Source organism: Dermacentor variabilis, chromosome 7 (genome assembly GCF_050947875.1).
Source record: "Dermacentor variabilis isolate Ectoservices chromosome 7, ASM5094787v1, whole genome shotgun sequence".
In the NCBI taxonomy this organism is placed as follows: domain Eukaryota; kingdom Metazoa; phylum Arthropoda; class Arachnida; order Ixodida; family Ixodidae; genus Dermacentor; species Dermacentor variabilis.
Window position 1 is genome coordinate 161,155,115 of NC_134574.1, and position 12,728 is coordinate 161,167,842.

The 12,728-nt window shown below is 52.0% G+C and overlaps 1 protein-coding gene across 4 annotated transcripts in view; it reads left to right on the forward strand.

Annotated features, from left to right (window-relative positions):
• Positions 1-12,728, forward strand: part of sm (heterogeneous nuclear ribonucleoprotein L) — a 171,494-nt gene that overhangs the window by 26,335 nt on the left and 132,431 nt on the right. The window lies entirely within an intron of this gene.

A 12,728-nucleotide genomic window follows, 5' to 3' on the forward strand; every position in this document is an offset into this window, starting at 1 on the left:
TTTTTTTTTTTTTCGTTAACGGCGCGACAACCTGCCAGTGCGTCAACTGCTTGTTAGTTTCGGCGCCGAGAGCTATATGCAGCCGACGCCGGTTAATTCGACTTCTCGTTTAATTCGAACGCACTGGAGAGCCCCGGTGGGAAACTGTTCCGGGTTATAGACGAGAAACTGATAAAACGGACAGTCTGATAAATTGGCTGTGGCTTAGCTCAGCTAACCCTGGATATGCCAAGCAAAAGCTTGGTTTAGCCTGGCGAAGTCTTGGTTTCACTTCGTTAGCCTTTGATTTAACTGTAAATGTTACACTTAGGTGTACAATCATCATTAAGCCAGGTACAACGGCTGTGTCGAGGTCGGTGGCTAGACGTGACTGTGATTACGCTTGGGTAGATGAGTGTGCATACGCGTTGTCTTCTTTTACTCGTAAAATGCGTTGCTTGATGCCTTTTTTTTTTTTTTTTTAAGCACCGCATGCATTCATTGCGACCGCACGCGGCTGGATCTCTCGCGACCCGGTTTGCAAAAAAAAAAAAAAAAAAAGCTGGGGAGCATATGGGGGAAGAAGGTCCTCTTTTTTTTCTTTCTTTTTTTTTAATTGCTCTCTCTTTCGTCTTTAACCGGCCGAGAGACTGAACGTGAGCTCGCTCGTCTGAAAAGGACCCGGCCACATCCATCGTCGTCGTCGCAAAAATGGTGCGCCGTAGCGGGAAGAGCACATCGCGCACCGTGCAGGGACTGCGAGGCGATCCCACCGTGCCGCCATTTCCTCGCTGTGGTCACGTGCTGCGAACTGCGTAGCGTCGCCCGCCGCGAGCGTCACTGCGTTTGGATCGAGCGCCGGGTCGCGTTGTTATTCCGCTCTCTGAGGTAACGCGCGGTTTGAGTTCCGTAAAAGGGTCCAGGGCTGTGCTCGTTATGTCTGCCCTTTAATCTCTCTCTTATTAAAGACGGACAACAAAAATATGATTGAATTCCGTCCCTGTCTACCGTCTCTCCCCTTCCTTCGTTTAAATCCCGCGTGCGGGTTGTGCTCTTGTGTGGCGGCTCGGTGCTTCAGCGGACGGAAAGCTTTGTTTTGCGGTCGCGCGTTTTGTTTTACGCTGCGCACTTTTTGTTGAGGAAGGGAGCAGCAATGCGACGCGCAGTTCCTTCGCGTGCGCGCGCGCCTGTGACGCATACGCCAGTGTCTGAGGCGTCTAGTAGGCTTTCTAAATCCCAGCATAATGTTTGCTTATATTGAAGTAAGTTCTGCGTTATTACTACGTAGCTGGCTGACAATAGACGTCCGTTAGGAATCAGTCGGGGACAAGCTGCATGTGCGCTTTAACGGAGGCTAAACTTGTCAAACGTTTCTGAAACCTGCCTCAAGGAGCCCTAGAAAAAGAAAAGAAAGCATGCTTTGAAATTTGTTATTTCATAATGACGTACAGACGCTGTTGAGACGCGAAATAAGGACATGCAGTTATTTTTTTTCAAAGGCTTTTTATTCTAAGCTGGTCTAGTATTCATCTCGGTATCTCTCTTAAAGAAGTTCTCACTGTCGCGACGTCTCTACGAAGTCAGAAGCTGTGTTTGACCCGAGCGAGCGGGTGACGTCGAACCTGAAAAAAAAAAAAAAATATCGCAGTGCGAGTGAGCGGAGTTATGCGACATTTGCGGCTTCCGAATCTGCACGCAGACTCTGTTCGCAGCCTGCGTCGTCTGGCGTGCTTTATACTAGGTGAGGGGGGCAAGACGGTCACGAAATCGGGCGAGAAGGCCCGCATGCAGGCGGTTGATTGGCTTCATTTCTGACGCTTGCGTGCACCGCTTCGGGAGCTTCGAGAGTATAGTGTGGCGTGGCTTAACTTACCCCGTTATCGCCTTCCTTGGGACAGGAGTTTCTTCGGGTAAGGTACGAACTCGGGACTGAAGAACTGAACTTTTCAACGTTACACCCTTTGTAGGCATATACCGTCATGAAACAGTAATCATCTGCGTTGCTTGAATTTCGATTTGTTTGAAACTACGGCGCTCGCCGCTTTCCTGTCGAGAATGCCAAGTCGCGTTGATAAGTGCGCGCATGTTTACAGAAGGGAAAGGCAGGCAAGATTGTTTATTATTGTATGGCGACTAGGTAAGCGCTAAAGGGTGAATACTTTTCCTTCACTTTGTTCGCTTTGCGTTGCATGGTTCGCTCTTACAATCGTGCTGCCCTTCGGAGCCGACGCTTCGGATTCCGTGAACAGCGGGGCGGCAGTTCACTGCGCGTTGATTTTTACGGCACTAGCATCTCTCGAGCACCAAACAAAAAATTGGGTATCGATTCAAGTTTGAGGTGTCGTCGTGCCTTCGCCAAGGCATTTCAATGTACTCAACGCTTTTATCGGCCAAATATACAGGTAACTCTATATTTGGCGTATGCAAACCCGGGCGCGCCATTTAAGTAACGGTACGTTCGACCGGTTCCTACCGCGCTCCACATCGATTTCCAGCGATGCGTAGTCCTCTCGAGATTCGAGCCAAACGTAGCCTTCCCCACCCGAACTTGGCAGCTGCCCTCCCAGAGCAGTCCGGAGACGCTACGTGATCGAGCTTCCGTCGAGTCTCACCTCCCTTGCCAACTCTCCTTTACCCCCCTACGCAACAAAGAGCTGTGGGACGATGCCCTCCGCGACGGACCTCCCGAGGTCCTCCGAGCTGTGATACAACCGGCTCGAAACATCGCCGGAATCATCTCAGGGACCCTGGACTGAGGGTTCCTCCCACACTGCTCTCGCCATTCAAATATTATTAATAAAGATGTTTTACTCTCTTTACTCGGTCGCGCTCCCGCGTTGAGCCTGGCGCTCTCTGAACGAACCCGGCAGATCCGTAAACCGCTCGTATTGTACCGTTACAGTTACGACCGCGTTGTACGTGATTTCATTTCACACCTCGAAAACCAAAGTAACGCTCTGTGCTAAATGTTGGTCGAATTGCTGGTGATCGTATTTGTGAAGCTCTGATTTCCTCGAGAGGGGAAAAAAGAAAAGCAAATAGACATCACCATTTTCTCCCAAATTTTCTTTATTTTGCCGTCTGCTCACTGCCTTCTGGAACAGACGAAATTGTCGTTGGTGTTGTTGCGTTTCGCCTGCGACACGTGGTTTTGCCGGCGCGACGGCGGCGGGGCGGCGGACATTTTGGCCCGATCGTCGTCACCGCAACACTCATCGCCAGGTGTTTCCAGGCGCGTCTGCGGCGATGCGACCGCCTAGGGATTTCGTTCCAGTCATTGTGCCCGAAACAGGCGATGCCAAAGCAGGGATCTCATTCCAGTTATTGGGCCCGAAACAGGCGATGCCAAAGCAGGGATCTCGTTCCAGTCATTGTGCCCGAAACAGGCGATGCCAAAGCAGGGACCATCTTCTCGGTACAGTCATTGTGTCCGACCGGCAGCGCCACGACAGTGTGCTGCGCAGCGCCACGACAGTGTGCTGCGCAGCGCCACGACCAGGTGCTACGAGATCGTGCGCAGCGCCACGACATGGTGCTACGGCGTCGCTACGACAGTGTGCGTCACCATTAGCCCATTGTACATTCACGTGCTCGTCTTTTGAGGGGCTCCTTCTTGCCCTCAACTGCGAGAGTATAAAAACAGCTGCCCCCGGACGCCAGAGGAGGGCTCCGATTTCTTCCGTTGAGTGAAGTGCTCTCCCGTCTCTCTACTTCGGTCAAACCTGACCGCCAACTCTTTGCGATGTTAAAATAAACAAGTTGTTTCGTTGTTACCTGTCGACTCATGCTTTGCCGGGACCTTCGGATGCTTGCAGTTGTACCCCAGGCCGCCAGGCCAACGCTACCCTTGGGGCTTGCGACCCAGGTACAACCACGGGCGTCAGCGCCGAGTTCCCAACAGATCGTACCAGCAGTCCGATTCAAATATCTGGTTGCCAGCGGTGAGATCGCCTACGACTTCAAACAACAGTCTGCCAGCGGTGAGGTCGCGACAACGGAGGCCAGCAGCAAAGAGATGCAGTTGACTGTATGCTGAGCAGCTCAACGACGATCCGGGAGCAGTGCAACGAGCCCTGTGTGATGACTGGTTGCCTGCAGCGGAACGACTGCGCTGGACTCTTGGCTGCGAGGTTTGGTGAGTGCGGGACTTTCTTCTTCTGAGCTTTGCCAGGCTTTTGTTAGTGTTAGAAACAGAGCTGGTAATTGTGGTTGTCGTTGCTGCCGGGTTAGTTGCGGCAAGACAATAGTAAGCAGTAGAGAAAGCAGCATTCAGAGCAGCCATGGATTTGAAGTCGTTGCGCAAACCGAAATTGTTGGAGCTTGCAAGAGAGTTGGGTCTGGATGTCTCAGACAAACTAAGAAAACCTGAACTGCTAAAGGCTATTCTTGAGTTAGAGGCTGAGGATGACGAGCTGTCGGAATGCCTTGAGACTATTGAAGAGAGGGAGACAGAAAAAGAAGAGCGTGAACATAAAGAACAGAAAAAGCGAGAGCAACAAGAGAAAAAAGAAGAGCGCGAACACGCTTTGGAAATGAAGCGTCTCGAGGTAGAGATGGAACGCGCTCGTAATGGAAGTCAGGCACACGGTGCAGGAGAACGCGTATTGTTCAAAATGACTGACCTGATGCGGCCGTTTAAGCTTGGAGAGGACATTGGTTTGTTCCTGGTTAACTTTGAGCGAACGTGCGAGAAGCAGGGGTTCTCTCGGGAAACGTGGCCACAGCGCTTGCTCACTTTGTTACCCGGCGAGGCGGCCGACGTAGTCGCTCGCTTGGATAGAGAGGAGGCAGAGGATTTCGACAAAGTAAAATCGAGTCTGCTAAAAAAGTACCGGCTGTCTGCGGAGGCGTTCCGTCGGAAGTTTCGGGAAAATGAGAAAGGCAGAAGTGAGTCATATACAGAGTTTGCGTATAGGCTTATGTCGAACATGCAGGAGTGGCTCAAAGAAGAGAAAGCGTTTGGTGACCACGATAAAGTTCTGCAGTGTTTCGGGCTAGAACAGTTTTATAGTCGGTTACCGGAGAACGTGCGATACTGGGTCTTGGATAGGCCAGACGTGAGTACGGTGGCTAGAGCCGCTGAGCTAGCCGAGGAGTTTGTGACGCGTCGAGCTCGCGGAGCTAAGGACGGTCAAAAGGGTGAATTTGGCTCGAAGTTCGAGAGGCCAAAGTTCACACCCAGGAGATTAAAGGGGGACACGCGTAGTGAGGATGCGAGTGAAAGCAGTCCGACAGAACGTAAGGAGACGGCGGCAGCCAAACGCAGGAAGCGGTTCGAGATGAGGCGAGCGCGCGTTTGTTATACATGCCAGAAGCCGGGTCACTTTTCGGCGCAGTGTCCGGAAACAACACCAAAAGTTGTGTTTTTTTCAATAGGCAGCACTGACGAGAACATGAAGCTTCTCGAGCCTTACATGCGAGACCTCCTCGTGAACGGGAAAGAGTGCCGAGTGCTTCGCGATTCCGCAGCTACGATGGATGTAGTTCACCCATCTTACGTAGAACCCCATATGTTCACGGGCGAGTGCGCGTGGATCAAGCAAGCCGTGGAAGCTCATAGCGTGTGTCTGCCAGTAGCAAAGGTGCTTATTGAAGGACCTTTCGGAGCGCTTGAGACAGAGGCGGCAGTGTCATCTATGCTGCCACCCCAGTACCCGTACCTATTTTCAAACAGGTCCGATCACCTCCTGCGCGAGAAGGGGCTTTTGTTTGGTGAAGCTAGTGTTCAGGCCTTAACCAGATCGAAGGTTCGGGAGCTCGCTGCAAAGGCGGTAGTTGCGGGGCCGACGTTATCAAACAACGAAAAAGGGTCAGAGGCGCAGCAAGCTGATATTCCGAGCACGCCCGAACCGAATAAAATTGAGTCTGTAGCGTTGAAGGCGCCAGATACTGGAGAGGAACCGCCCGACGCGGGAAAGTTAGAAGAGCTATCTACTGATTTGCTCATCGCGCCTACGTCAGACGGACTTGATAGGTTGCTAAAAGTCAGCCGGACGGCTTTGATAGCCGAGCAAAAAAAGGATGGCAGCCTGGAAAACGTGCGCTGCAATGTCAAAGAAGGTATCGCCAGGAAAACTGCGCGTTTTGTGGAAAGAGGTGGAGTCCTGTACCGGAAGTATCTAGACCGCCGAGGAGTGGAGTTCGATCAGCTGGTCGTGCCTCAATGCTATCGTCAGGATCTGTTGCGCTTGTCGCATGGGGGTTCGTGGTCCGGACACCTAGGAGTTAAGAAAACTAAGGACCGTCTCTTGCAAGAGTACTATTGGCCAGGGTGTTTTCGGGACGCAGACCATTTCGTGAGGACGTGTGACACTTGTCAGCGGGTGGGCAAACCAGGGGACAAATCGAGGGCGCCGTTGAAATTGGTACCTATCATTACGGAGCCTTTTAGACGGCTCGTTATTGATACTGTGGGACCTCTGCCGGTAACAGCCACGGGGTACAGACACATTTTGACTGTGATCTGCCCAGCGACAAAGTTCCCTGAAGCAGTGCCGCTTAAAGAACTCAGCTCAGTTGAGATAGTTAATGCACTACTGTCCATATTTGCGCGAGTTGGTTTTCCTGCAGAAATTCAATCAGATCAGGGCACAGTGTTTACTAGCGCTTTGACGACAACTTTTCTCGAAAGGTGTGGGGTAAAGCTGCTACACAGCTCAGTGTACCACCCACAGTCGAATTCCGTTGAGAAGCTCCACTCCGTCATGAAGCGCGTGTTGAGAGCGTTGTGTTTTGAACATCGAACTGACTGGGAGCTGTGTCTGCCTGGGGTGATGTTTGCTTTAAGGACCGCGCCGCATGCGGCTACGGGGTTTTCGCCAGCTGAACTGGTGTACGGTCGCTCGCTTCGATCTCCGCTTCGCATGCTTCGAGAATCATGGGAAGGTAGGGGCGACGACCCAGTCGTGGTGGAGTACGTGCTTAAGCTCCTCGAACGCTTAAGAAGGGCACAGGAGTTGTCAGGTGAAGCAATGGCAAAGGCCCAGCAGAGGGCCAAGGTTTATTATGATCGGACAGCCAGGGCCCGTCGTTTTGAGGTGGGCGATGAGGTCATGATATTGCGCACATCGCTAAACAACAAACTTGACGTGCAGTGGGAGGGCCCAGCACGAATTGTTCAGAAACTGTCGGACGTTAACTACGTGGTAAGTCTGCCAGGAAAGCGGAAAGCACAGCAAGTTTACCACTGTAATCTGCTCAAACCTTATAGACAAAGGGAAGCAGTGGTGTGCATGATGGTAAACGTTCCTGAAGAGCTTCCAGTCGAGCTTCCGGGACTAGGCTCAGTGACGAACAGGGAAGACACCGGTCAAGTCATTAGTGACCTTATCAGTAAAGCACCGCTGTCGCCTGAGCAGAAAACCGAACTACACCAGCTATTACAAGAGTTTCAAGGTCTGTTCTCTGAGAGGCCTGGTAGGACTTCTGTACTTACTCATGATATAGAACTTACCTCCCCAGAGCCAGTACGATCCAAGGCGTATCGGGTGTCACCCCGCCAGAGCGATATTATGGAGGCTGAGGTAAAGAAAATGCTACAGCTCGGTGTTATTGAGGCAGGTGAGAGTGATTATACCTCCCCTTTGATTTTAGTTGAGGTACCGGGCAAGGAACCTCGTCCTTGCGTCGACTACCGCAGGCTTAATTCCATCACTAAGGATCAAATTTATCCGATCCCTAACATCGAGGAGCGCCTTGAGAAAGTTAGTAGCGCTCAGTTTATTTCCACCCTAGATCTTGTCAGGGGTTATTGGCAGGTTCCACTTACAGAAGAGGCTAGTAGGTATGCGGCGTTCATTTCACCAATGGGAACATTCCGTCCTAAAGTGTTGAGTTTTGGTTTGAAGAACGCGCCATACTGTTTTTCAAGTCTCATGGATAAAGTGTTGCGGGGACAGCAAGAATTCGCTTTACCGTATCTAGACGACGTAGCGATATTCTCCGCATCCTGGTCTGAGCATATGACACACTTGCGGGCAGTGCTAACCCGCCTGCGCGAAGCAGGCTTGACAGTAAGGCTCCTAAGTGCCAGTTAGCACAGGCCGAGGTTGTCTACCTCGGTCACGTGATTGGTCAGGGTCGTCGCCGCCCCTCTGAAATAAAAGTGGCCGCTGTGCGAGACTTTCCGCAACCGCGCACAAAGACCGATATTCGGTCGTTCTTAGGTGTCGCCGGCTACTATCAGAGGTACATCCCTAGGTACTCTGATATCGCGGCTCCCCTGACGGATGCTCTAAGAAAGACAGAGCCTCAAACAGTCGTCTGGGACGAGACAAAGGAAAGAGCTTTTAGCGCCCTAAAGAGTGCCCTAACAAGCCAGCCTGTGCTACGATCGCCAGACTATACAAAAGGGTTCATTGTTCAGTGCGATGCTAGTGAGCGAGGCATGGGCGTTGTACTGTGCCAACGGGAAAATGGAGAAGTAGAACACCCCGTCCTGTATGCTAGTCGTAAGCTGACCAGTCGTGAGCAGGCGTATAGCGCCACCGAGAAAGAGTGTGCATGTCTCGTGTGGGCCGTTCAGAAATTGTCATGCTATCTAGCCGGCTCGAGGTTTATCATTGAGACGGATCACTGCCCTCTCCAATGGCTGCAGACCATCTCTCCCAAAAATGGCCGCCTCCTGCGCTGGAGCCTCGCTTTACAACAATATTCCTTTGAGGTGCGTTACAAAAAGGGGAGTCTCAACGGTAACGCCGATGGCTTAAGTCGAAGCCCCTAACGTAGGAATCAGCCTCAAAATTGTTTGTTACTGATGTTTTTCTTCCTGAGGCAGGATTTTTTTTAACATATTGCTTTTGTTTAGTGTTTCAAAGTGATGATATGCTTTCTAGTGCAATTTTTCAATTTGTGGACGCGTTCTGAGTGATGCTAGACTACTGTAAGGAACTAGGCAGTGGTATAAAAAGGGGAAAGAGCCTGGCAGGGCTTAGTGAGGGTTGTGCCGTGCTTGCTGACTGAGCGGTTGAGTTTTCAGCGTAGTTCTAACGCTTGCCGGGAACGAGAACAAAAATGTGAACTCTCCCGAAGTCACTTTGCAGTGTCCCGTGCGAACCTGAACGAGAGAACGAGGCCTTCTCTGTGCGCTGCGCTCAAGAAACGTCAAGGGACGCCCGACTTCGGTTATGAGCATCATCGAGCGACATCCCTCCGGACAGCGGATGCAGTCCCCTGTCCATCGGGATCTCCTTTCCCCGGCGGGGCGGTCTGTTGCGTTTCGCCTGCGACACGTGGTTTTGCCGGCGCGACGGCGGCGGGGCGGCGGACATTTTGGCCCGATCGTCGTCACCGCAACACTCATCGCCAGGTGTTTCCAGGCGCGTCTGCGGCGATGCGACCGCCTAGGGATTTCGTTCCAGTCATTGTGCCCGAAACAGGCGATGCCAAAGCAGGGATCTCATTCCAGTTATTGGGCCCGAAACAGGCGATGCCAAAGCAGGGATCTCGTTCCAGTCATTGTGCCCGAAACAGGCGATGCCAAAGCAGGGACCATCTTCTCGGTACAGTCATTGTGTCCGACCGGCAGCGCCACGACAGTGTGCTGCGCAGCGCCACGACAGTGTGCTGCGCAGCGCCACGACCAGGTGCTACGAGATCGTGCGCAGCGCCACGACATGGTGCTACGGCGTCGCTACGACAGTGTGCGTCACCATTAGCCCATTGTACATTCACGTGCTCGTCTTTTGAGGGGCTCCTTCTTGCCCTCAACTGCGAGAGTATAAAAACAGCTGCCCCCGGACGCCAGAGGAGGGCTCCGATTTCTTCCGTTGAGTGAAGTGCTCTCCCGTCTCTCTACTTCGGTCAAACCTGACCGCCAACTCTTTGCGATGTTAAAATAAACAAGTTGTTTCGTTGTTACCTGTCGACTCATGCTTTGCCGGGACCTTCGGATGCTTGCAGTTGTACCCCAGGCCGCCAGGCCAACGCTACCCTTGGGGCTTGCGACCCAGGTACAACCACGGGCGTCAGCGCCGAGTTCCCATCCGATCGCTCCAGTGTCGCGATCCAAATAGTGTTCGATTTACTGCTTTCAGGAACAGACGAAAATGTCGTTGGTGTTCGATTTACTGATGTGTGCTGTGGCTTCTAATACACTGCACGGTTCTACGGAGACTTCTGCACGCCGTCTGCTTCGGAGCACGCTCGCGACCAGTTCGCCTCCGCCGCCTGTTCGTCGCCGACTGCCGGTCGTAAATTAGGCGCGCGCTCTGTTAAGGTCGTGGATGTAGGCCTGATGAGGCAGTCGTTCCTTCGTTTAACGGGCTTGCTCGCGAGTGCGCAGACTTCTCCGTCCTTCCTGACTGCTTACTACCCGGTCTGAAAAAAAAAAAAAAAAGAATAAATAAAGGGGGGGGGGGGGTTGCTGCTCGTCTTCGAGTGCGCTTCTGCAAGGAAAACATCTTCAATAACTTCTGTTGGCGGCATGTTTGCACTCGCTATGCGTTTCCGCCGTTCGCCCAATAGAATATCGCCGCTTCATCCGATCGCGGCAGTTTGTTTGACGTGTGGTTAACGGACGTCCGCTATTTCGAAAAGGGGGACTCGGAGATTTACGATGGAAGTTTGCGGGGTGACGTGCTAGCAATTCGGGCAGGCGTGAAACGCAATGCGCTCGAAGGCCTTCCTGCCGAACAGCTGTTACGAGCGTACCCTTCGTCGGTGCTTCATTTTCTTTTAAATTTATTCGTAGCTCGGTTTCTCGCTTTCTTCGTGATGATCAGCATTCGCGCGGAACAAGCGGGCCGTTGTCTTCTTTCGATTTTTCCTTCTTTTTTTTTTTCTAGTTCGTGAACGCTCCCCTTTTTGCCAGTGCCTACGTGTACATTCACGCGGCTTAAGACCTTGGTATGACAACGCAATAAACGAATCTCGTTTATTTGTTTCCACTAAAACTGTAATTTAAACTCTCTTTTATATGTAGTCCTGTATTTCTTCGTGCTTATTTTAATTGTTTAACATCATTTGAAGGGAGTGTACCACTATCGGGCGGCAACTGGCGGTTTATGGACGCGATCAAGTACCTTTTGCCTAAAATAGGGCATTTCGAGTTCGTCTCTCGTCATTGTTGAGGCTGCCGAACTCTACACAGATCTGAGATGTAGTTGAGCCAGCTGTAACCCTATTAGTAAACTTTTTGAGCATATCAAATATTGTATTTTATCCTGGGCATTTCTTATTTAGTTCTCGCTCTTCACGCAATCCGACCAAGGGAGGAAGACCAGAGCATGATCTTGATGCCTGCGTCTCTCTCTCTCTCTCTCTCTCTCTCTCTCTCTCTACATATGCAAGGCGCTGCAACCGGTCGAGTGCGCAGGCTATGCCCTTGGTAGGAGCCCGTGCTTGATTCCCGAACGCGAGATCGTCCTTTCTCCTTGGCTTCCCCGCTTTGCCCCAGCAGCGTAAACAGAGGCAGCCCGGCATGACGCCTGGCTCGGCCATGCAAAGACCGGGTCGGTCTCCATTTGTTTTTCTGGCGCAGCCGGTGGAGCCTCGGCTTCTTTGCGTAAACCACGATCTAGAATAATAATATCGACGGGGGAAGGGGTGGGGGGGGGGGGGGAGACGTGTTTGCCTGCCTCCAAGCACCTTCCTTCGTTGAGGAAACTAAAACAATTGCAACGAAAAGCGCTGGTGCTTTAACAACCCCACCACCACCTTGTGCACTGGACGCTCTTTGAATGATCTTTATTTTTTAGCTCGGCGCCCCTCTCTACTTGAAGTGGGAGGTCCTTGCAAGGGAAGGCGGTAATGCAAATGGCCGTTCCGCGTTCATGCCGAAATGCGATGGGAAAGCTCGGGGGAAACGCGAGACTCTGCAGTGTGGAAGACGGCCGAGAGGGAATGCAAGGGAGGAAGGAAAAACACCAATAATAATCAAATGGAAGGGCAAAGCGGGCGCATTTGTCCGCTCGTTTGCTTACCTTTCCGGTTCTCTTCGCCTGATGGGGGAATCTTTTAGCCTCTCAACTTTCTCCTCTTGGCTTCTGGCCTGCAGATGTATTGGTTGCCGTTATGGCCCCACCTCGCTCTTCGCGATCCCCTTTTCGCTGGCTTTCTGTCTCGGTTCCCAGGTTTACGCGTGCTGCCATCAGCGCTTCCACGCACAGCTGCTGTTAGCCATCACGGCAATGTGGTAGCGGTTATGCGTCTGCATCAGCTTAAAATATCTCGTCCTCTGGGAGGTTGCACCAAATCAACAATCTTAGCAGATAAATATAATCTATCTACGATAATGATTTGTTACCATACTGTTACCACTACTTATTGAGCGAATGTTCCCATAGATGGCGCAATGGTCTGCAGCTCCGCCGACTGTTGCGTTACTTGGAGTATGCAAATAAACGGGTTCGAGAGAGCGGCGATTCTCGGCGCAACTAAGCCTGCGCTTGCCAAATAGCTCACAGGACTCGCTCGTGTTCGTTGGCTCCTCTAGCCGGTCGCGATTAACGGTCTGGTTTCGTTATGAGTAAGGAACGGGATTTATGTAGACGTTACGCGCCCGAAGAGCTTCTCAGCCTAGTTCGTGCTCGTTCACGTGTCGCCGAGGGCTTATACCTAGGGGAAGATTTGAAAGGGCCACTGCGATGCCGCGTATAGCTCTCGCTGCGGCATTCCCGCGTCGTTTGTCTCGAATCAAGTTTCGAGGGCAGCGAGGTAGGCGCGCCCAACCCTTGCGCAAGGGCTCAGTCGGGCGTGCCACGTTGACGACGTCGCAGTGATCTTGTAAAAAAAACATCCATTTCGGCGGT